General features: G+C 38.3%; 1 protein-coding gene across 1 annotated transcript in view; it reads left to right on the top strand.

The window, feature by feature from the left end:
• Positions 1 to 5,980: 5,980 nt before the first annotated feature.
• tanc2a (tetratricopeptide repeat, ankyrin repeat and coiled-coil containing 2a) overlaps positions 5,981 to 25,180 on the top strand; it is a 114,419-nt gene continuing 95,219 nt past the window's right edge. The window contains exon 1 of the mRNA XM_056752319.1: positions 5,981 to 6,252. The gene's annotated coding sequence lies outside the window, so the exon portion shown is untranslated. The remainder of the gene's footprint in view (positions 6,253 to 25,180) is intronic.

Here is a 25,180-nt window from a genome sequence, read left to right as displayed (position 1 = left end):
TATGATTGGATGCCGGCCATTATGTAAGGGCTTGAATATGTCCATGTTTGGAAATGAGGTTTTTCGCCTAATGGTTTCAAACTTCTTGAATACATCATAATTATATAAGTAATTCTGGCCAAATAACAACCTTGAAGACGAATTATCATTTTATATAATAAGCACAAAGGAATTCCTAAGGATAAATGCATTAACAGAAATGTGTTTTGTAAATCTATCAGTGGCAAATGTTTAATTTGGCCTCATCGCCACTAGAGGTCAGTAAAGCCTGTTATTCCAGAAACAATCATACACTTGAGGTGTTGTAAAAATGGTTGTTTCCCAATTTGCATAACAACGATATTAAATAATACCAGAGAATAGAATTACTGCATCCCAGATAATAATAGAAGGAGCCCACAGTCCTTTGCACAACAGTAAATGAAATCTTAATGTTGTCACTGATTATATTTTATATTGATCATACATTACACAATTTTTCACCCACCTGCTGTTTTATATGTTTGTTGAAATACATTACATTCAAATAAAATGTTAAATATTAAAACGCAGAACTGCATCATACCTTTGCTCCATGCTTGCACGCTGAATGCATTGTGTTAATTCAGGCTGGATATGTTTCACAGCATCCTTCCTCTCAACATCTTGAATCTGACAATCCTCCACCAGTTAAAGACATATGTGCCCCTGTTCCCTCCTTCATTGACTCCATGCCGTCACCATGGTAACCCAGCAGCATCATTTTATATCTCTGCCACGGGGGGAATTCCTGTTTTTGGCACAGAATCTCTTCAGGGGGGCTAGCTTCAGATTTTGTCCTTAGCAACCAGTATCTAAGCCGTGTTGTTGCCATGCAGGGAGCATCATGTGAGAACCTTTCCTAATTGCCTCCGTAAACATTTGGAGATACTGTATGAACACCCTTTAAGAGACTAACGTCACATCTCCAATGAACAGGTAAACAATTCCTTCTGGCACTCATCTGGAAAAATGGTCATAGTGTTTCCAGTTGAATGTTTATGTACGTTGCAAATTCCTTCATTTTCTAAATTTCAGATTTTTTTATAGTAGCTTTGTGATATGTCCCTCATTAAGGGATAGTTCAATCAAAAATTCTGTCACCATTTATTCACCCTCGTGTCATTCAAACCTGTATATGATTGTCTTCTGTGTAACACCAAAGAAGATATTTTAAGTAATGTCTCATGTTTTGTGTGCCTACAATTGAAGTCAATGGGGTTTAATGTTGTTCGGTCACCTACAATCTTCAAAACATCTTTTGTGTTCTGTAGAAAAAGTCATATGGGTCTGGAACGACATGAGGGTGAAAATATGAAAGAATATTTTCACAATACAGTCAATACACACCAATACAAATTTAGGTGGCCCAGGATTCCCACCTACAGCCCTGTGTGTATGTGTATGTATGCATGTATATAAAATGAACCTGTCAATCAAATCCCAATATTTGACAGACTCTATTATAGATACTGTGCGCATCAGTTTCCTAACATCCGGAAGAAATCAGATGATATTTCATTGCTCTTAGATAAAATAACGTTTGGTAATAACTATCTCTCACGTTTTATTGATCTTTCGGTCTCACTGACGGCAGTCAAGCAGGCTGCTGTAAGCAGACGTGGCGAATCCAGAAAAAAAACGATTAAGGAGGAGTCAATGGCATAGTGTAGTCACAGGCCGGAGGGAGCAATGCAGCCTGCAGCGACTAGAGCGTTCTATCTCTGACACCCACAAAGAGCAGCATCCCACTTTTCATTAAATACCAGGGCATCGGGAGTCAGATAAGGACACACTACCAGAATATTCAGAAAATGTTTACAGTCTGTGGATGTTGGTAGACTAAACGTCTATATTGTATATGCGTCTATATTCTATTAACACTCTTGTAACTTCTGTTTTGGCACAAAAGATCCCGTTTCTTTCCTCTTGGAATTCAACAATCGACCCGGGGTCAGATTATTAGATAGACACCCAGTGAGATTGTAGGCCTTCTCAGGGGTGGTAGAAAAACAACACGGCACGTGCAATCTTGCGTAAAGGAAATTCAATTTAGATTATTGCACCGGGGCGGTCTGCTTTTGGCACCCATGGGATTGAGAAGCACGGAAATAAATGCCTCACCAAATCACAGCCCTTGCATGTTTTATAATCTTTGCAGAATGGCAGTCTTGGTTGACTACAACGTAAAATCTCTCCACTGATCAAAAGCTAGAATTCGGTGACACGCCCTGTGTTTGTTTGTTTCTTTAATGGTACACAGGGAGCACAGGCGGCTCATTGGAGCTTGAACATGTGGGATTTAATTTCAATGTACCCTCGAGCATTTATTGATAAGCAATTGTTTGAGCCTTATGAACCTCATTTCTCAAATGACGTCTTTGGAGAAATGTGAAAATTGGTTGGGATTGTTCAGACTAGAAATGCCTAGGAAAGTACAAAATAAATAAATAGTTGCACATAGGCTTACAGATTGCAACAGGCATCTCCTTCTTTCTACTTGCAGGTGGGATGCTCTAACCCTCTGAATGATGCATGAGGTAAAATTTGTGCTCCCCCATCATTATAAATTGTAATAGAAGGTGACCGTTAGAGGTGAAGCATTGTGACCTCATAATGTCAAAAAGTTTGTTTGTTTCTTTATATGCACCTGTGCAAACGCTGATGGAACACCTCTCTTTGGGATGTTGGCAAATAGTTTTGGCTGATTGGATGAGGCCTCCTGGGAGATTTTAGTTTCATTTGCACATTCTGGAAAGTGTGGATCATGGAGCTAATACGTCGTGCAACTGAGCTTCGCTTTTATTTTAAAATCTGCTGTAAAAGCAATTTACCAGCATTTATAGAATTTGTCTGTGAGGTGGAGCTGCGTATCAGTACTTGGCCCACAGTTTGTTCTCTAAAGCCCAGAGACGCATTTATAGCAACAGAAGGATTTTTACTGCAATTTAGTTATACATTTGCAACATATCAGGTTTCCTGTTTTCATAATATACTTTACTGACCTTCCACTTTACTGACATCTTCTCAATAAAGAAACGGTCGGCAAAGAGAGACACATATGAAACTGAAAGGATTCTTGAGAAAGTGTTGATATCTTCATGAATTTTGCTCCTTGTGTGTTTTATCAACTTTTACGTTGTATTTTCTCTGCTTGTTTAATAAGGATAAGGATGCACAGATAAGGAAGTACAAGAACACCTTAGCAACCGCATAGCAACACATAGCTACCCTGTTGAAAAGAACTGGTTTGGGAGGTTATGAGGCATGATTGGTGGTTTGTTCTGTAGGTTTAAGATGGTCATGTGCTGATTTAAGATGGTCCTAAAAGGGGTTTAGGACCATCTTAAACCAGCTCAGGACCAGCTTAAACCAGCACATGACCAGCTAAGAACCAGCACATGACCATTTTAAACCGGCACAAAACCAGTTTATACCAGCTCAGGACCAGCTTAAACCAGCAGATGACCAGCACATGACCATCTTAAACCAGCACATGACCATCTTAAACCAGCACATGACCAGCTTAAACCAGCATAAACCAGCTACCATGCTTCAAAACCTACCTAACCATCAGATTCTGTTTTTTCAACAGGGTTGAAAGACACAGAACAAAGAAACATATAAATTGCTGGAAATTTCTTGGAAAAACTATAAATGCACTTGAGTTTTTCCAAAGGAAACAAGAAATTATATTTAATACCAAATCCTGTTCGCTTGGTTTTCTACCTCACAGCTCAGTATCATCTGAAGATCAACTTTTAAAGATCATAGGTGTTTGGAATCCTTTGTGGTGGTTTAAAAGACTGTAGGAATGAAAACCAAATGCTCAGAATATTTGAATTCAATAAATGTAATTAATTTGTGACCAAATTGTTATTTTATAAAAAGCTTTTTTACAGAGCGATGCATTTTTTTAAAATGTAGTTTAAGGAGAAATAATGCTTGAATGTGACAACCGTGGCTTTGAAAAATGAACAAAGACCAACCACTGAACAATAAAACATTTCCTTGGTTCTTAAAAACCCACCCCTGTCTAAGAGCTAACCGCATGAAATCTGCAACAGCCGAAGCCTTGTCATATCGAGACGGGCAACACACCGAAATATGATCGGAAACATTTTGTTTGCTGCATTAAATTCCCTTCCATTTACTGGCTCTTCCACCGCATGTACCGTCTCAGTGCCGTCTGCCAGCAAACCCATCCACATGACATATCAATCAGAGCAGTTAGACTTTTACTCAATTAAGTGTTGGCACTAAGCAACTGGAAATCTAATCTATTTCGCATTAGGCCGTTTCTTTGTTAATGCTTTGTCCAGTGTATTCGACAGGCCTTGCTTTACCGTGCCAGTGCTCATTTCAGCTGCATATTCTTCAAAGTGAAGTCCTGCTTTTTTCTCCTTGTGAACAATATTGGAACACAAATATAGACAAGCAGATAGAAACACTCGCATGCTGCATAGGTTATTATGCTGCATACAGTTAATGAAGGATCAGGCTTTATTGGTTTTCGCTACAGATTACAAATCTTTGTTCATATTTGCTGCTGCATCTCTGTTTATTGATTGAGGTTATGAAGGTGCTTACTCTTGAGTCTCCTATATATCACAGTGATAGATGAATGCAGAAACTATTAATAAATTCTAATTGTTCTCTTTTCTGAGGACACGTCGCACACGTGCTTATACGTTGAGAGTCAGAGGCCAAAATTAGAGTGATTATTAAAGAACTGCAGAAGCTTGCCGTGTTCATTGTGTTCTAAATAGGGGCTTTCAGAAGAATGTAGTAAAGTTAACCCTCTCTGTGGGAGCATATTCAGAATGAATGGTTTTATTGTGATCTCAGATATGACAAGTGTGCCAGCAGTGGATCACTCGCACGGAAGATATTTCAGGAAAGCAATGGAAAATGGGATACAAATAGAACATGAGTTAATGAGTTAAAATCCTGTGAAGATGTTTTAACATCCATGACAGATGTGTGCATTTTTGGTAATGTTTTGTTTATTAAAAAAAACGTACATGACCCTGTGTTCATAGTCTTTCCAGAGGCAGTTTCTTCTGTTAGTGACCGAGAACTTTCTGTGGCGTTTAAAGCTGTGATCAAGATAATTGCCAGAAGTTGTCTTCTCTCTGAAAGCACACAAAGACCCATTTCATGTTCTACTGTATTCTTTTATATCTCATCACATACTGAAAGGAATCATTGAAATGAAAACTTCAAAAACGTCAAAGAAACGCCAAGTCCTTTCATTCAAAGCTCTTAGATTTTAAGAAAGTGCTGTAAATTACACGCTTGACTCTCAGCTCTTAAAGAGATGTATCTCCTCATTTACTTGTGTTCTTGTCATTCTAAACCTTCTGCAGAACACAAAAGAAGATATTTTAAGGAACAAGGAGGCTAACCAAAAATCACTGGCCTTCATCGACTTCCATGCTACATTTATGAAATATCTTCATTCGTATTACAGAAGAAAGAGTCACACACAGGGTTTAAATGGCGTGAGGGTGAATAAATGATGGGAGAATTTTTATTTTTGGGTTGCATGACATTATTTTCCTACTTAAAAAAGTATAACAAATACAGCGGAGAGTATAGATGATTCAGAGATTTGTATAAGGTTAGCTAGTTTGAACTAAACAGGATGAGATCGCTCATTTAATAGATTGCAACACAAAACACAGACAAAACAGCACATTTTTGTAAAAGATACCAAATCCTCATTATTATTTATATAGAAATTCAATTAAAAGCCATTTAGAACTGTAAAATAATAAAGTGAAGCTCGGATTAAAATAAACGTGTGATATCACAGAGAGAATATAATTTAGACTTCACAAAAGGTTTAGGTCACTTTGGCAGACTTTGGCTTTCCACAAGGCAGACGCGGTCTCTCCCCCTCATGAATATTCCAATGTAGCCCCGCCCACCATGCGCAGAGACTGTTCCAGGGCGCCATAAGAACGCTCACGGCTTCTTCAACTAATATCACAACCGCGTTGCCACAGTTTGTACATACAGGTCCATCTGTCCCCGGACGCGACAGGACCTCGTTCGCGAACCACACAAAACAAATCAATATCATTCGTTACACTGATAACCAGGAGTTACGAGTATCGGTCTGTTTGATAAGACGAGAAAACAGAAAAGGACGACGGGGCTTACGCTTGGTGTTCCTATCGCCAGCGGTTATACGGACATCACCGCAGCAGATCCGAGAGGAAACGACGGGTAGGTCTGATCTTAAAATGATTATTAGAGAGCGTTATATGCTCCGTATTCGCGGAAAACCGCGCGTCGTTTTTGACGTTTTCGATCCCCGGGAATCAATGAACCAGAACATCACCACGCGGATACGTATTTATACTGTAATGAATATCATCCGCTGGTCCAAAACAAGAGAGTCTCCCTCTTAAATCAACGTTCTCTGTCTGTTTATCTCTCTGTCTGGTTATCTAATCGGAAACGCTATTGTGTTTGTTGATAATGTAGCGCGTGCAGTGTTTATAGATCAGACGCATGGCACGTATGGTGCGTTACACTTTGCGCATCATTGCTATTATTTGGGAATGTAGTGCAAACATCTAAGTGACCTTTCAAGTTCGCCGGCTTCATCATTTCCTGAAATGATGTTCGGTTTGTTGAGACAACGGTGGCTTGCACCTGGGTATGGGAAACTGTCCTTATGTGCAATCCATTATTATTGCATGCATTCATGCAGTTATTGCGTACGCATGCATAATCTATGCGGGTAACCAGACCTCTCTGTATCAGACTGCGGAGCATGGAACTCTGCACGAGGAGCATGTTGGCATTGCCATGTCTTTTAGATCACCTGGTTTGTTACCACCCACTTTCAGCAGGTGTGACTATAGGTAGCTAACCTTTGAACTTTTGCCATCGAATTTGCTTAAAATTACTATTAGCCCAGATGGGATGTGTGGTTTGGTAAGATTTTTATGTAGTAGCCATGTGAGCTCCATGGATGTTTTGTTTCCCAAGCAGCTATCACTTCTCCAAATGTCATTTTCTGGATGTACCAACGCGCTAGATTATTAATTTGGTTCAGGATTGGCGTTTTTTTCCCATTTGAATAAAAACAAGTGTGGTCAGGCTTATGGTCATGTTCTCAGGAGTGATTAGTAGGCTATTCCTAATGTTAATTTCAACATGATTGACCGTCCATAATAGCAGCCGTGGAGAAGTGATTAGGGATTTCCCCGCTCCGTCTGGGTTTTGGGAGACCTTTCGGAGAAATCATCTCCGCTGAGCACACTTGAGACATTTCCTCTCTGGTCTGGGGGGCATCAGTGAGAAAATCACCCGATCGTAATTAAACGCTGCAAATTGATTCAACGGCTGGCTATTATGGCGTGTGTATGAGAAAGATGAATGGACCCGGGGGTGCTTAACCAAACACCAGTAAAGTAGGAGAACTTCTGCTCTTGTGCTCTTGTTTTAAGAGGAGAAGTACTTGACATGGGTGTATTTTCTTATTTCATTTCAACCGCAAAACATGTGAAATTCAATTCAGGATTAAGGACGGTCACAGGGCCTGCGAGGACTAATAGATTTGACACCGTTTAAATTGGTTTTCCCAAAGTAAATTTTTCAAGGTGTTGCTTTGACCCCGAATGTGAAATCGCATCGCTCTCTTCAGAAGTCTCAGAGCTCTGTCTATTTTTAAACCTGCTTTCTTCTACGGTGCTGAAGGATTCTGTGAAGTTCTGGCAACCTTGCAACCGTCGAAACAGGACTCGCTGAGTTTGATCTGGAATTCCTGTTTACGTTGAATGTGGCTCCAAGCAATAAATTGGATAATTTCATCAACGCGTCACATATCTATTGATCTCATTTGCATAATCTAATAAATGCATCCAGCATCATCCACTGGTTATTTGAGTATCGGACTTGAGGGCCCGTCGCCAAGGCAACAGGTCGCCACAAACCCGAGCATGCCAGGTGTTGCTTTTTAACATTTGTCCCTTTGAAGCTTCCGCACCCCTATGGGGATCTTTTATAGGGTCTGTTTTCTTCCTTTCCGTTGGGCTCGCCCAGGCCCACATTGTCCGTCTCTGCTTGCCATATGAGCATAGCCAGATTGTTGGTTGGGTGCGGGTCAGTCACTGTTTGTGTGCCGACTGCTAATGCCCTCTGTGTATTTTATCAATTAGCCAGGCGGAGTCTGTGAAAAAGTAGGCGGAAACTTAGACGAAGGGGCTGAGTTTGTTCTCTTCAGACCGGGGTCATCTTAATTATGCGGGAGGCAGCAGATGTAGGGCAGCTTAGTGTGGCGTGCAGCTGCGGAGACCCACAGTGATTTAAACACATCGCCTTGCCTCATCTACCGCCACGCTCCATAGTTCAGCGCCTCAATGACGTGTTAATTTTTGCACTTTCAAAGTGGGATTTAATCATAAAAAATACATTTTGATGCTTAAAATGTTTCGGTCGTCACTCTTATCAGGATTTTCGATCATTTCTGTCTAAGCCAGACAAACGATGCTGAAAATAGACCTGTCTGATACCAGAAATCTCTTTTCTGAGGACTTGTCCAGAACAGTCCCTTGTGAAAATTAACCTTGGTTTAATTATTATAAAAGTGTTGTAACCATGTGTTTTGGCAGGTTGGTTCCTATTTGTATAACCATAGTGTTCCATAGTGTTAAGTTAAACCGTGGTTCATTTAGAGTGATCCCCAAACCCCATTACTGTCAAAGTTGGCCTGTCTGACTTTTCTTATTTCTTTTCTATTTTCTTATTTAACTCATTTGTTTTGGCACTCCGCCGTGCCATTGTCCTTCGTCGGTTTATCCCAGCATTCAGGCCGGCCTTGGCGAATGTGTTCCATGGAGACCGGGCACAAGGGAGTTTTCATTAAGGAAACACCTCGATTATTTTGTTCCCATATCATACCCAAGGCACTTCCTGCTATCTCCCCGAGCGGGTGTTTGTATAAGAGCTATAGAAGAAAGCTCACCGCTGAGGATGACGTATGTACGGTCTGTTGCTCAACTCATTGACATCCCAAGCGTTGTCGGTGGAAGATAAACCCCAGTGCGTTGCTATTGTTGAGATTTCAGGGCGTCTTGGGTTTGAATCTGGCCTTGATTTGTAAAAATCCATATGATAGAATGAGCTCTTTGTGTAATGGGTTTCTTGCTTAACGGTGGAGCTTTTCGCACCTCCGTTTGCAGCCATAGGCACCATCCAAACCCATAAAAATTGTGGCAGGAAAACAGAAGCAATGTGTTAATTTAAGCCAAAGTGACTCGAATGCTTTCATTGCCCATTTGACTGAAGATAAATAGCTTTGGTTCGGAGTAAAATGCAATAGCAGCGTGTTGCTCTAAAAGGTTTCCATTTTCAAACCTTTTTGCGACACGCTCATCATTAGGAGTACATATTTATCTAAAAAATGAAAACGTTGACTTTAATAGTTAATTGTTGCCCGAAAGCAAGAGCTGTTTTTTAGTTCACAAGGAAGCTAATGTGCATACAAGTAGGCTACCTTTAACTGAAGCCACATTATTTGTCTGATATATTTGCTTCGAGTCAGATTTCTAGACTATCTTTGTTTCCTCAAAAACGCCACCGTGCAGTTCCCACACATATTTTACCTGTCATATAAAACCTTTTAATTATCGAGTGCACTTGAGTGCAATTGTCGATTCGTTTTTTATCTTAATTTGGCCCTTTTATATATTATTGAATCCCAATAACTCTCACTTGACAGTTGCAAAAGAATTTATTCAGCAAATGTACAAGCACGATTCTAAAAATGTCACAGTGCCTTATGTCTTTTTACCTTTAATAATCCAGACGTGATGTACACCTTAGAGTATGTAACATTTAGCATCCGCTATGGTAAACGCACTTCACCGCTAATGTTTGAGACAGAGTTATGCCCCTGTGAAGACCAGGACCACGGTACTGTCATCTCCGATGGATGGTGTGATCAGAGCCCTCTGATTCGATATGATGGCTCTTTGACTCAGTTTCCTCTCTTTGTTTTGCACGCACCGTCTCCCTCTTGGCATGGTGTTGCGTTGAGCGTGCGCCTGTGTGCTTCTCGTGCGCCACATCAGCGCTGTGTGTTGGAAAAGCTGCAGGATTCACCTCTGATCTGACAGCCTTTCACAGTGAATGAAACCAACCACCCAAAGAAGCTTTGTGCAGTGTGAAGTCTATTATAACTTCGACTCAGAGCTCCAGCTGTTTTTTTGCTCTGCATGAGAGTTATTTTTATAGCCGATACTGTGGCCCTTGTGATATACAGTAGCTGAAAGCTTATAACCTTATTAACCTATAAACTGAAAGTTGCTGTGATATTTTGCAAACAAAACTGCATTGTCTTTACAATACTGGTCAATCGGCAGGTCAATTGGATATATTTTATTTTAGGCAGTCACAGTCATATAATAAGTGCTGCGTACACAACGCAATTATTTTGCTCATTTTGTATGTTGGATAACTTAATTAATTATTATTATACGTTCCCCAATTGACTTCTATTGTATGAAGAGAAAAGTCAAACAGGTTTGAAATGAAAAGAGGGCGTGTTAATAAAGGCAAAGAATAAAAGTAAATAAAAGAGTTTTCGGTTTGAAGGTGCACTATTCCTTCAAAGGGAAAGTTCACCCAAATATTGAAGATTTTAGGATCATGTACACATATTCATGTCAGTTTGAACCTTTATGACTTTCTTACTTTTGCAGAACACAAAAAAGAGATTATGAGAAATGTCTCAGTGGTTTTGTGTCCAAACAATGGACATCAATGTGATCTTATTACCAACAATTTTCCAAAAATGCTATCCCGCATTCGCTGACTGTGCCTTTTATTTTTGCTGACTTGTGTGACTCAGGCTGTTGGTCAAACAAAGGCCGTCGTCCATCCGATGATGAAAAATTCATTGCCGCTCGTTCAGTGCTGTTTGTTCTTTGTTTGGGCAACGGCTCCACAATCAGCCATTGAGACCAGAAGTAAACAAAGCAGAACAGAAAGGAGACGTGGAGGGTTTTCAAACATGTATGCTGTAAATCTGTGCTGGCCTGTTGTGTCAGACACTCTGAGTCATTGTTGAGGCAGATGTCTGTCCGGTGACCTTTGACCCTTTCTTCATGAGGACACAGTAACTGCCCTGTGCTGAAGCGGCCGAGAGAGGCTGTTAAACCGTTGCCTGTTTTGCATTTTATGAGTTTTGTGATGTGGGCTTGTTTCAGTTAATATGCAGATTGTAGTCACTAGTTTTGCCTTTGTTTATCTGATGGCGACCTCTTAAACTGTGTCCTCTGTATGTATACAGTACCCTCCACTATTTTGGCACGATCGGTAAATATGAGCAAAGAAGGCTGTAAAAATAAATCTCCATTGTTTCTCAGTTTTATTTTTTTATTTTATTAGTCTACAAAATTCCAACATTTCATTCAAGTAAAACAATTTGAAGTGGGGGAATATCACATTTTCTCTAAAACACCCTGGCTACAATTATTGGCACCCCTATAATTTTCTGAGGATACCAAGGTGACTAGAAACTTGAAGTTGTTCAGTCATGACTTCTTGTTGCACAGGAGAATAATATTAAGTAACACAAAGCCCAAACCCCCTTAACCATTCATCACAATGGATAAACCAAAAGATATAGTTATGATGTTCAGCAAAAGGTTGTTGGGCTACACAAGATAGACAGAGGATTCAAAAGGAAATGGTTTAAAGAATAACAATTCCCATTTCCAACATCAGGGCAATAATTAAGATGTTTTAATGGACTGGAGATCTTGCAAATCATCCTGAAAGAGACTGTGTATCTATATTGTCTTAATACACAGCAAAGAGAATATTTTGAGTGGCCTAAGACTTTTCAAAGATCACAGATGAAGAATTGCAGAAATTAGTGTCAGAATTTTTTTTTTATTAAACTAAAGGAAAACTGCACCTACATCACCAAGTTTTTTGAAACACTGTTCAAGAAACAAATCATCTGTTCTCATGAAAAATCTAACTTTATCATATTCATCTGCCATACTGGAACTTCAAACAGGACTGGGGTCCAGGACATATGGCCATATGAAATGAAAAATAGTTTTTTTTTTTTGCAGCAATAACACAAGATAGGTTCTGTGCAGTTAAATATACAACCAGATCTTCGTTGTTGTGAACCTAGTTTTATTCCTGAGGTTCTGGACATCTTGATCAGATACCTGGCTGGCATCATGTTTTATATCAAATACCACTAGACAAATCTAAAACTGACTTGCTCTTATATAAATATTGGGGTCGTGGTTAAATCTTCTATCAACACATTGGTTCTAAACAAACATCCAAATCAACAAAAATTGAGTCACTGAACACAAAATCAAGATCCTGCCAAATCCATTCCCATCCCTGACCTGAACCCTATAGAAAATGAGTGGGATGAACTGAAGAAGAGGGAGCACCAACATATGAAGGATCTAGAGAAATTCTTTATGGAGGAATGGGATGACTGAATGTATTGTCAAACCTCATCAGACTGAAGAAACTCTGAGATGTTCTTCTTATAAATTGAGGTTGCAGAGTGTATTAAATACAAGGGTACCAAATAATTGTGGCCAACATGTATGAAAGAAAAAAATGTTTTACAATGTGATATTCCCCCATTTCAAATTGTTTTTCTTGAATGAAATGTTGGAATTGTGTAGATTTTTAAAGAAAAGATCAAAATGAGTAACAGTGCACATTTATTTTTACAGCCTTCTTTACTCATATTTATAGAGGGTGCCCATAATAGTATGTGCATCTATACATCTATTAGAAATTAAGTTTGTGTTCCTTTTAATATGCGGCTCGTTTTTTTTGGCCTGTTCATTATTGTTAATAAACCATAATAGACCCGGTCCAGCTGGTAACAGCAGTGAATGAGGTGCGAGTGGGTGTGTCTGTGTGTGTGTGTGTGAGAGCACTGCAGAATGTCACAGTCGACATGATATCGAGCTTGCAACCTAATTGCTTTTGTTGTAGTGTTATGCATTTGAGGTATACAGGATATTCAACAAATAGATGCAAGCTTCTTTTTTATCCTTTCGGCATCAAATCTTTGTTTGACAAGTGTTTGGAGGGGAAGAGTACAATAATAAAGCGTCAATTCTTAAAGGAACAGTTCACCCAAAAAAGAAAATTCTGTCATTTACACACCCTTGAGTTGTTCCAAATCTGTATAAATGTATTTCTTCTGATAAACTCATAGAAAGATATTTAAAAGAATGCGTGTAACCAACTAGTTCTTGTGCACCATTGACTACCATTGTAGGAAAAATTACAAAGGTAGTCAAAAGTGCCCCAGAACTTTTTGCTTTTCTATATTCTTTAAAATATCTTCTTTTCTTTTCTGTTCAACAGAACAAAGATAATGTTCCTACTAAGGTAGTGGAACAGAAAGGTAGATCAGGGATGTGATTTTTCCATATTTTTGTTGTTTACATTATGCATATGTGCCAATTGCCAACAAAACACAGACATATGACTCAGACTTTCACTTCACCGTTCAAGTCCGGCATCTTTTAGTGATGGGATCGCACCATCTATCAGTTTCAAACGATCTGCAAATCCTGCGTTGTATCCACCGTTTATATAACATCCTTCACTAAAATGCTGTAAACAAACGAACACACCTCAACTTCTCTCACTATCGCAAGAGTTACGAGCTGCAGCTGCAGGCCCACAGCGCAGTCAGTCTTGACTGGGTCTTCCTATCGCTCGTTGGTTGAGGTGTGGGTGGGCTGTTTCTTTTGCCTTGCCGTGGGTGTGCTTTCTCGGGAGAATTGTCCAATAAGTGAGTCTGGACTAAAAAAGGTATGTTACTGTTTTTTATGTAAAAAAAAAATCTGAAACCTATATGAACGCTGGGGGAGTGTATCGATCAAAGAAATACTATGTAATTTGCCAACTGTTACAAGTTGACCATGTTAAGCAAGACAAGCCAGCACATTTAACACTGCACAGAAGCGTTAAATCACCCCTTTATCTAATGCGGTAAAACGCTTTATGAATGACATAGATGCGCCAACTTGTGGCTGTGTATGGACTTTTTGTGTTAAATTATTGCTTAATGAATTATTGCTGATTTTAATAAAATTAAAAGTAGGCTTTTTATATAAACTACTCAAAGGGTGCCATTTGTTAATGCCCTCTTATTTGAGATATTTGCACAAAACATAAACCTGTTTTATAAAATATTGTTGAGGTGACTGTTAAACTAATAAACATTTGAACCGATATTTCCAAAATTGCCAGTAATTGTAATCATAATAGTTTGTTTTTGTGTTGCAAAGTGAAAAATATCAATTTTTGGCAAACAGTTGCCTGTTTTTAATCTTGTAACATTAAAGACAATTTTTGCGAGGGTTTTGTGTTCTGCAGAAGAAAGTCATTCAGATTCGAAATGACAAGAGGTTGTGAGGAAAGATTGGAAAGACAAACACCTTGCTTCTCTTTTGGGTAACTTGCGTTTAATCTTTCGCCATAAATCTGTGTGTGTAATGCGTGTCAAAAATAATCAGGGATTTTAAATGACATGTTTCAAGATTATTTGTCATAAAAAACGAATGTGAAACTCCAGTACTTATTATGCCATTCTAACTCTGTAGCCTCTTGCGTGGTTGGAAAAAAAGAAATAAAAGCTTGATTTAATGTTTATCGGAGTGATCACCATGACCTTCAGACATGACCTTCATTCTCTCCCAGAAGGCTGTGTCATGAGTGTTATTTAAATAAGACCCCCTCGCCTCTTCCAGTCTCTTCCTTGTCCAACTAATGCCCAATGAAGGAACATCACTTGAAAGTGGAAGGAGAAATGAAACGGCCTCGACGTCTGTTCCTAGCAACACGGGAGAAGTTTTCTTTATTAAAGAGCCAAAAGTGTTAGACTATCTCTTTTACTGTAAGACATCTGTTTCCTCTGAAGATAATCTTAGGTTTACATGATCTTCGAACGGACAGCTGTTTCACTGTGTGAGCGTGAACAGGCTGATTTATGGCTTTCATGTACACATCTTCGTTGGGAAATGTCCAGACGAGTTAGTTTATATCATCACTGTGTGTAAAACAATGGGTGATCTGCTAACAGGGTTGTCACTGTTTGCACGCAGAGAGTTGTGTTGGACATCTTTGGCCTTACAAAACTCTTTTAGCCCAAATGCTTTGGATTATGAAGTTATGCTTGAAAGTTATGATGGGAGCATGTATGGTATGATTCTGACATGTATGATACAACAGATTAAAATGTTTGAATTGAGTTATATGGACATCATGGGATTCAAATGTGCTGTCTTAAAGGTATAGTTCACCCCAAAATACGCACCCTCAAGATATTCCCAAGTGGACGTTGCCTTTGCTCCGCTCATGTTTAATTTACTTGGTTGTGCCGGTGCTCCGCCCCTTCCTGCAGTGCTGGAGCAGATTGTGCTGTTTATTATGCTGCTGAATGAAGAACCAGGCCCTTCGTGTCCTCATTCTGTCTCCTTCACTGGGAAAGAGACTAATCAGCCTCTTCTGCTCCACATCCACAGGCCTGCTGGAGATAAACAAGGGTGCTCCGTGATACGCCATTGTGTGAATGGCCATCATACCTCTAGCGAATGGTTTGTGCGGTTGAGATTAGATGATGATTCTCTTTCATGGTGGGACAGTCTTGTCAGAGCTGTATTCTTACAGTGCATTTTTTCTAGTAGCACTCATAAAGCCCCCATCACAAAGTTGGAACACAGTCAGAAATTCACAGTCAAAAAATTGAAAAATTGAAATTAGATCATTTAATGTTTATTTATTTTATGAATATTATTATATTTTGTAGTAAAGCCTTATTACCCCCAAAGTTGTCTTCTGTGAAGATTGATAACCGATGCATGTAATAAAAAAATTGAAATATCGGGCAATATAATCGGCCTCAGCAAATATATAATTAAAAATAACAATAATTAATCTGATCTTACTTAATTAATTTAGTTAATTTGTAACTATTTTATGAGGTGGCTAATATGTATGAATTCGTGGTGAATCGTACAAAAACATACGATTATTATAAAAAAAGCTATACTGAAGCCCCTCCCCTAAACCTTACATCACTGGAGCGAAAGCTAATCGTAACATACGAATTTATACAAATTATACAGCTCGTATGATCGTTACAAAGGCATTGTTTTTAAGATACTAAATATCATTAAAAAGGTATAAATCAAATGTTCCATAAGGGGGAAATTATTTTTTACAATCTCTGTTACAAAGACTTTTCTGTTTATTAAAGAAATGCACACATTAATTTGATATGTGTTGTCCCAGGTGGACATTTATTAAAAAATGTTAATGCATCTCATTCTTTAAAAATGTACGGTCTGAATGATTTCTTTTATAATGCATATTTAACATTATTTTTATGTTACTAAAAATTTGAATAAAGTGGTTAACAATATGTCTTACGAGGGGCAAATATATTTTTTAAAGCTTTTAACCATATTTGTAACGAATAACGAACGGTTGTAAAAGAACACACAATTTTGTATTTGTGGTCAAATGTGGACATTTATCTGAATTTTACAACTAAGGAAAATGCAGCTCATCCAATTTTAATTTCTAGGCTGAATTATCTGTTTTATGATGCCGATTTAATTGTATATTTTATCGTTTTACGTTCAAATGGCAGTTTTACTGGAGTCTTGGTGTCCCTCATAGGAACTGGTGGATTCCTGCACTCCGTTGGATTATTAATGAGTGTCTAGCTGAGAAGAAGAAAACACAACCCCAAGAGCACACCACGCGTTCAGTGAGAAATAAGGGAGTGGCGGAGAGTACAGGAAACATTAAGAGACAAGTGCGAGATAAAGAGAGGAGGAATTGGAATTAACGATTGAAAAGGGAAAAAATGAGTGTAACGCTATTGGAAAGAGATAAAGAGAATGATTGAACGTGCTGCAAAGCCGATAAAATGGTATGTGGTGATATGCTAAAAATAGTTCACTGTGAACACAGCGCGTATGCTGGATAGTCAACGATTTAAACGCCCCTTAAGCAGCGGCAGGTGACGACAGTGACTATGGAAATTAGCTGGTGATAAAACATGCTCTGTGTGTGTGGTTGTGTGTGTGTGTGTTTTAGGGCGTGTCGCTGTGCCTGGGAGGTGGTGGAGAGTAAAAAATGGCTGTACGTTGTGTACACAAGCTTCAATAAATTGAACTTGCACAAAGGAAAACCTCTAATCTGATGGATGAAACTGAAACATTTATGTCACAACATAGTTGTTTAGATTCTTGTTGTGGATTAATGCTTTTGAATTCAGTCCCCTCAAGAATCACATCAAAATTGTCGAGTACGATCCGTCTGCAGGGCTATGAAAATACTTATTTCAAACTCCATGTTTATGGTATAAAATATGTGGCAAAACATTTTCAAAATTGACTACATAGAAAGAATTTTCCACCGTTTTCAACCTTATAACGTTTGTTTGAAAGAGGCCTTGCATTTTTTAAGTTAAATCAAATTAACAAGCCCATTGAAATAAAAGGGACAGTTCACCCTAAAATAAAAATCCTTTATTCACCCTCTTAAGTAAACCTGTAGGAACACAAAAAGAAGATATTTTGAAGAATGTTGGTAACCGATTGATGGCAGTACCCATTGACAAAACCAATGCAAGACAATTTTATTTGCTATACTGCCATTTTTCGGATATCAAAATCCTTCATGATAATGAGTAATGTGTCCCGTGGAAGAAAGAAAGCCATACAGGTTTAAAATGACAGGAGGGTGAGAAACTGAAATAAGTGAACTATCCCTTTAAATGATATTAAAAGATATAAAGTTTGCTAAGCTTAAATTTTGCTAAATTCACCCTTTTTCTTTCAATATTGAGCGTTGCATTCCTCCTCGTTCATTCCAATGGCAGTTTTGCATCTTGTTAGTGTATTATCTTTGGCTTTATTCATGATAAAAACACAGGTATGACTGCTGCACCTAACAATTCATTGTATAACTACATATCCTTAGCAATGGTACCGGAACATTTTGTTACTGTGCACAGTCGATCAGGGACTATTTTTTTCCAGCAGAAGGAAGACTTGAAGTGATTTTACATCATAAAAGATGATTGTTGCTTGTATGCGTGAATGTGTGCACAAGTGAAGCTCATGGATTTGTATGCGTCTCACTGTATACGGACATAAACGCTTCATGTCCAGAGTTACCCTGAATTTATTTCAGGTGCATTTAACGGTTTTCCCTGTTTGAGGAAAAACTATCGTCACTGAACTACAAGTAATAAAACTAAAGCATGTATTGTGGGAGTGTCTTTACGACAACCCGTCAAATTAAAACACATGTTAACCTGAACGCTCTAATAAAAAAGCACTGTAGTGTTCTAGAGTATTTGATATAGCAAATTGTGGTATTCTTGTTGTAAATTCATAAACGGTAGTATAATTTTAAGATTTACTATAGTAAGGTTCAAACACTCTATATTAACTAGGAATTGTACGGCAGTTTACTATAGGCCTAGTTAATACTGTTGTTTACTGCACAGTTGCACAGAAGAATAAAAAAACGGGAAAACTAAAAATGATATGGCCCTTATTGATCCATTTGTATATAACATTAATGTCCTTCGCTGTTAACCTGTCTATTTATGCGATGACCTGCCATTGTTTTTTAAACATGATAATAAATGTTTTATACTTGTGCTACCTGTACAACTGTTTAGCCTGTGCTACAAAACTTAAACCTCTGTAGCACCAGTGCTATATGCAAAAAAGTTAATATTTTCAAAGTAGATAGTGGATCAAGATTCTCGGTTATGAAGATCGTGATATCCTTTTTGGGAAGATCATCCAGCCCTAACTCATTGTTGCAGTACATTGTATGTATGTATGTATGTATGTATGTGTATTATGCCTTTATTTCATCCGTGCATTTTCATATCAGATTGGATAGCCAAATGTTGAGACATTTTCACCCAGTTGTTCTTACTAACACATTTCTTTTCTTGTTCTGATGTTATCGAGCATGATGGGTTCCTGTAACAGTGTAGTGAGCTGATGACAGTATTTAAACCACACACTTACATCATTTTTTCTTCTTTTTGTTTATCTTTATTCATCCGTGTCGGACAGTGTTGCTGTGAAGTTGCCTCACCGGTTTAACGGTGACGACCAGTGACTATACAGGGCGAGTAAATGATGACAGAATTTTTCTTTTTGGTTGAACTGTCTCTTTAATTACAGACTAGAATGATCATAGGGATCACAGGGATGAGAGCAGGAGGAAGGAAAGCACATGTGAAAGTGAAAAACAAAGAGAACGGAAAGAGGGGCATACAGGAAGACAAACACACAGAGAGAGAGAGTGAGAGAGAGAGAGAGAGTTAGAGGCGCTCTTGTAAATGGCCACCTCCAGGCTCTCATACACATTGTTCTAATAAAGCTTAAATGCGCTTCATAGAGCAGTGTGTGTATATGTGTTGTGTGTACGCGTGCCTCTTTGTGCCTTTGTGTTTGTTTGTGTGTGCGTGTATATTTAAACTACGTGCCAGACCTGAAGATTCTTACGCAGGCTCTCCAGCATGAGCCCCGAGGGCTGATAACATCTGGACCGGCTCAAATCATCGCCATCCTCCCCCACTAGCACCGACTCTTGCCTGTGGAATTCATCTCTGTGCCATGGGGGGAACATTTAACATCTAAGACCACAAGGGAATCAAAGCACAGTGGAGCATGATGGCGAACCCCATTTTGGCTCCAGAGAGACACTTTTGAAGTTGTAATTGTGTCCCTAGCTGCTCTAGTGTGGTTAAAAGAAGTCAATGGGCAGTTCCACATCTTCTATAGTACTGTCATTTCTGGGTCCCACTTTTTTTTCATATAAGAGCATGGAGAGATAAAAGACGCAATGTTCGTGGCGCATTTAACTTTTGTTATGTGAAGCATATGTATACAAATATTTATTCGGGAAATAATGCTGATTTTCTTCATAATTTGGTTGCGTTGTAATAATTTGGAACTCGCGGAGTTCTTTGCACTTGCACTTTGCACTTACACTTTTGTACTTGTATATAAACTGATATATGTCTTAGAGCTCTTAACCCGACTCCTACCCTCAACCTACCAACCTCTCAACGATTAAAAACATGCAACAAGCAAATAGAAGTCAGCCACAGGCATTTATTACAATACACAGCAAAAACAGTATAAAAACATCACATATGTCACGTTGCATTCCAAATCTTTTCTAGGCGTTCGATTGTGTGAGCATAGTAGGTTTTAATTATTGACGACCGTGCTCCAGGAACGCATGCAGTTGGGAATGCGCTCAAGTTTAGAGTGCGATTCAGTCGGAGGATGACGGCCAATGGTGCTTCATAACGTAAGCGAATGCAATGACGTAACCCGTCACGAGACACACGAGAGCTAATGCCATTCCAAATTGAAACTGACGTTTTGATGACAATTTTTTAATTGCAAGTTTTACAGCGGAATTTTTTTACTTAAAAAAAAATGTTTTGCACAAATAATACGAAAAAATATTAAAGCTTTCTAGTTGTTTTATACGGTGTACTTTCATGTGTATTTATAGCAAATATTTATTTAAGAATACAGAAATGTATACTTAAATATATTTTACATCATCACATTTTTCTTTAAGATGTACATGTATCTTTGTGTATCTAAGTAGACATATAAATATACCCCATTCACACCATTTATTATATGCACACAAACATTTATCACATTATTAATCACAATTAATCGATTTGACACTAGTATATTTCCATTCTGCAGAAAAACACAATTTGGCCTTAATATCTGTCTAGAAGCACTTTTTGAAGTCCGCTTTGAATGCTGATATCCTCCTCAGAAACTCTGAGAAATACAGTCATGAATAAAGCAGAACGAGAGATAGAGGTGTTTGATTTAATGTCTGATGTTCCTGTGATGTGACAGCCTTTCCCGTTCCTCTAAAACGATGTCTGTAGGGAGTGGAGAATTGTCACTTTTTTCATAGCTTTGTCTCTCTGTCGTTCTCTCCCGGTTGGTGAGGTTTGTCCTTGCGAGGACACAGCGCTCTCCACTGTTTCAGCACACTATGATGGCTAAAAATACCCTCTACCCTCTTGGCTCAGCATCTATTGCCCGGTGTGGCCCAGCGTGAGACGGAGACCTGAATGGTTTGAGGGCGAGTTAGCAATGAAGGAGGGGTTTGGGCAAACTGAACCTTTTTCTTCTCTTTGGGACTCTCAAACCTCAGGTACGATGGTTAATTTATGGACGGAGAATGTAAGATCTCTACCAATACGTGATGGTGTTATGCCAAAACTTTAATCTTAACAGAGTTTTAAGTGGGTGTAGCTTTTCAAAAAAATTTAAAGGGAAAATTATGTGTGAAGGGAAAAGATTACAGTCTGTGAAAGGATATTTAATGTACATGGATGTCAGATCATTAAGATTTTGTTGTGGGCGGGGCTTGGGGATGGATAGTAATAAAACTGTGCAATTTTAATACTAATTCAAATTTCTCTTTAGCCTTAGAAATGTTTCAAAAGTGGTTTATAAAATATGAACAAATAACAAATCTGAGGTGCATCTCTTGCTCCAAACAGTTTAATGGGATAAACATTATGCAGGTTGGATGAGCGCATGTGGATTTCTTTCATCTTACTCAATGAAGGTATTTTTATGCTCTTTTTGGCTCGTCCTTGCAATGAATAAAACAACCTTTCCTAGAGCTGTTGTGCTAATGGTGAAACCTTTTACTGCCATCTGGCAAGAAAGGCTTATTTTTTATGCAACATTATTTTGAAGACTTCATGTCGTCCAAGGTCAGAGTTGATAAAACTGAGAATCGGCAGCCTGGAGGAGTGACGCTGATAATGGCCATGCTAATGAGTTCCTACAGTAATTGAGTCCTGTAGAGACATCTCTATCCCTAGAAATGAAGACATCTCAGACAAGCACTCACTGTTCCATAGAGAAATACTTCCCAGATCATTGTGGGACAAATCTGGCTGCAAGGCAACTAGGAGGAACTAAGGCAAGTTTTAAAGGAGTAGTTTACCTTTTTTAACATGTACTGAAAGTGAATGAGGGCTGGTCAAGTTACACCGGTCAAGTTAAAGAATGATTGAAAACCACTGTGAAATATAAACAAGTATCATACAATTGGTTAAATCCAAAGTCTTTGTTTAATTAAATAACAGAACTTTAAAGGGATAGTTCACCCCCCCCCCCAAATCATTGTTTATTCGCACTCATGTCATTCGAAACCGGTCTATGACATTGGCTACCAATGTTCTTCAAATTATCTTAATTTGTGTTCTGCAGAAGAATGAAAGTCATACTGTTTTGGAATTTTCTGAGTGAACTAATAATTTAACTAAATGTAAACCTCATGACTTTCATCACTTTTATATCAACTTGAGTTTTGGGGAGTGTCATTCAGAGGTTGTTCGCATATTTTCAAATCTCGCCTTATCTGTATTTTTGTCACAAGACTCATTTCCTTTATGGACAACAAACTCCTGCTTTACCGATTTCACAATAAATGTAAACTGTGCAACTGCCTGATTCAGATCATTTATTTAGTTGCCCATTTTTGCTTGGTCAGTCTGACTCTTCTATGGAATTAGGTAATGCATTCTTGGTTGTCAAAGATTATGAGGTGAATGATTTTCTGGGGCTCACAAACATACGCTTAAACATCAACAGATGTGTAATAATGAATGCCAAATTGTTGAACCTTAAAGAGATGGTTCCAAAAATGGAAGATTCTGCCATCATTTTTTCACCCCAATGTCATTTAAAGCGCATGAATTACTTTCTTTCTTCTTCGGAACACAAAAGAAGATATATTAAGAAATGTCTCTGTGGACTTGTACAATGAAAGTCGATGGGTGCCATTGTTGTTTGGTTACCAACATTCTTCAAAATATTTTTACTTTTGTGTTTTGCGGAAGAAAGAGAGTCATACAGGTTTGGGATGAGAGTAGTCTGCAAATAATAAAAATAAATCCAAAAATCAACCAGGCATACAGTACAGATGTTTTTACCAAGTCTTTACCATTCCTTCCCTTCTAGAAATTATTTATAATTTTATTTTGCTTGTTTAAAACGGTGTGTGTGAGAGCAGACAAGCTTTGGAAGATTGTAGCATGGTGACGTTTGCACACCTGGAGGAGAAGATGTATCACCTTTCAGAGAAGATGTAGAAAATGAACATGACAATGAAGATGTTCAGGTGTGGTATACAGACTAGACATGGGATATCACAATACTGACCGCCAAGAGCACTAGATGATTGAGTTGTTATGAAATTAGTGATGGATCAGCGGTTTCCTATTACCACAGTGTGTCATCACTATTTGTTTTGGTCCATGCGGTTAGAAGTTCTCACATCCTCAACACGTCAAGACATGATCTCTGTTGACTAACCTTTTCTTGAGTTAAACCAGACTCTGAGCGAGAAACTAAGCTTCCCAAATTGTTTGGAAATGTTTGGAATTTTATACTGACTGATGGTAAAGAGTCATGTTTACGATAAGTGGTCACAGCTTTTGTTTCTAGAGATCACAGTTTGGGCATCCTGGAAAACTTGATATAAACTCTTTTCTCAGGAACAGGAAAAACAATGATGATTGCAACAAAAACATTTTTTACACAAGAGAACAAAATCTGAGAAATTGTTGTAAATAAGGAATTTCTTCCTGACGAAACCAACCTTTCATCTTGACATGTGACCTTTAACCTTCCCAGTGCACATACAAGAGGTACAAGATTGACCTACATTGTTGTTCATTCCCAGTGCGAAATTGCAATTTTATGCCTGGTTGGTGCAGTAATGAGTATTTGATGTAATGAGACGGCATTTAGGAGGCGGGGTTTGGGGTAAGACGCCACACTTTCAATGTTTATTGGCTAGAAATCCCTGCATGCCATTGTTCTCTTTTGCTTCAGGCAAGCACACTGTAACTCCATGTCCTGGGAACTAGACCTATATAATTCCCTGTTTTCCTGTGGAATGTTTTTCACACAGACACACGTTTTTCCTGATTGTCTTGACGTAACCAAAACCTTCAGTTGACTTCAGGACACATAAAAGCGTAATACAAATGCTTGATTTGAAGCGTCTGTCGGAAGCATTTTTAAACAAGTAAATAATCGCTTTCCTCCTCAGTAATGCGACTAACAGGGGTAATTTGTGCCATTTACCTGGACACCAGTTGGTTTTCTACTCATTTTGTTTACTGTAATTAACTCTCCCATTTTCGCATTCTGTGCTGCCAAATTTGCCGCATATTTTGTGTGTGTATTATTCAGAAGACCAAAGCTGTTTGACAGTTTAGTGACAGCTTCTGTTAAAATGATTTGGGTTACAAGCACAACATTTTGTGGCCTGTAGTGTCATTGAATTATTCTCGCTTTACAGGTCATGGCAGTTAACAGATAAGAGGATAGTTTTCATTAAAAAATTACAATTCTGTTATTATTTAGTCACCCTTATTATTAAGTGTATTCTAAACAAAGAAATTCTCAAATATTCATTAAATTTAGTAAATATAATATCAAACTCATTTTCAACGACATGAGAGTGAGCAAACAGTGACAGAATCTGTATTTTTGTGTGAAGCCTTTAAAGGGCCAGTTTACCAAAAAAAACTATTCTGTCATCATTTTCTCACCCTCGAGTTGTTCCAAATCTTTATAAATGTCTTTGTTCTGATGAAAACAGAAAAAGGAATTAAGAAGAATGCTTGTAACCAAACAATGCTTGGCCAACATTGACTACCATAGTAGGAAAAATAACAATTGTTGTCAAATATCCCCCAGAACTGTTTGCTGTCCTATTATTCTTCAAAATATCTTTTTTTTCCGTTCAACAGAGCAAACTCCTACTATGATAGTCAATTGTGGCCAATAACTGTTTGGTTAAAAGCATTCTCCAAATTTATTTCTCTGTGTTCATCAGGTATTTCTACAGATTTGGAACAACTCGAGGGTGAGTAAAAAGACAGAATTTTATTTTTGAGTGACTGTTCCTTTAAGGCCAGATGGATTTGATGCTCAATTTTGTTTGTCCTACCCAACCGATGATCTGATGAAGTCTCTGACTCTGTTAATTAATAATCTGACCCCCGATGGGAAAG

The sequence above is a fragment of the Triplophysa dalaica genome, chromosome 7, assembly GCF_015846415.1.
Source record: "Triplophysa dalaica isolate WHDGS20190420 chromosome 7, ASM1584641v1, whole genome shotgun sequence".
Lineage (NCBI taxonomy): Eukaryota > Metazoa > Chordata > Actinopteri > Cypriniformes > Nemacheilidae > Triplophysa > Triplophysa dalaica.
The sequence above is the reverse complement of the archived record's forward strand: the minus strand, read 5'-3'. Positions and strand labels throughout refer to the sequence as shown.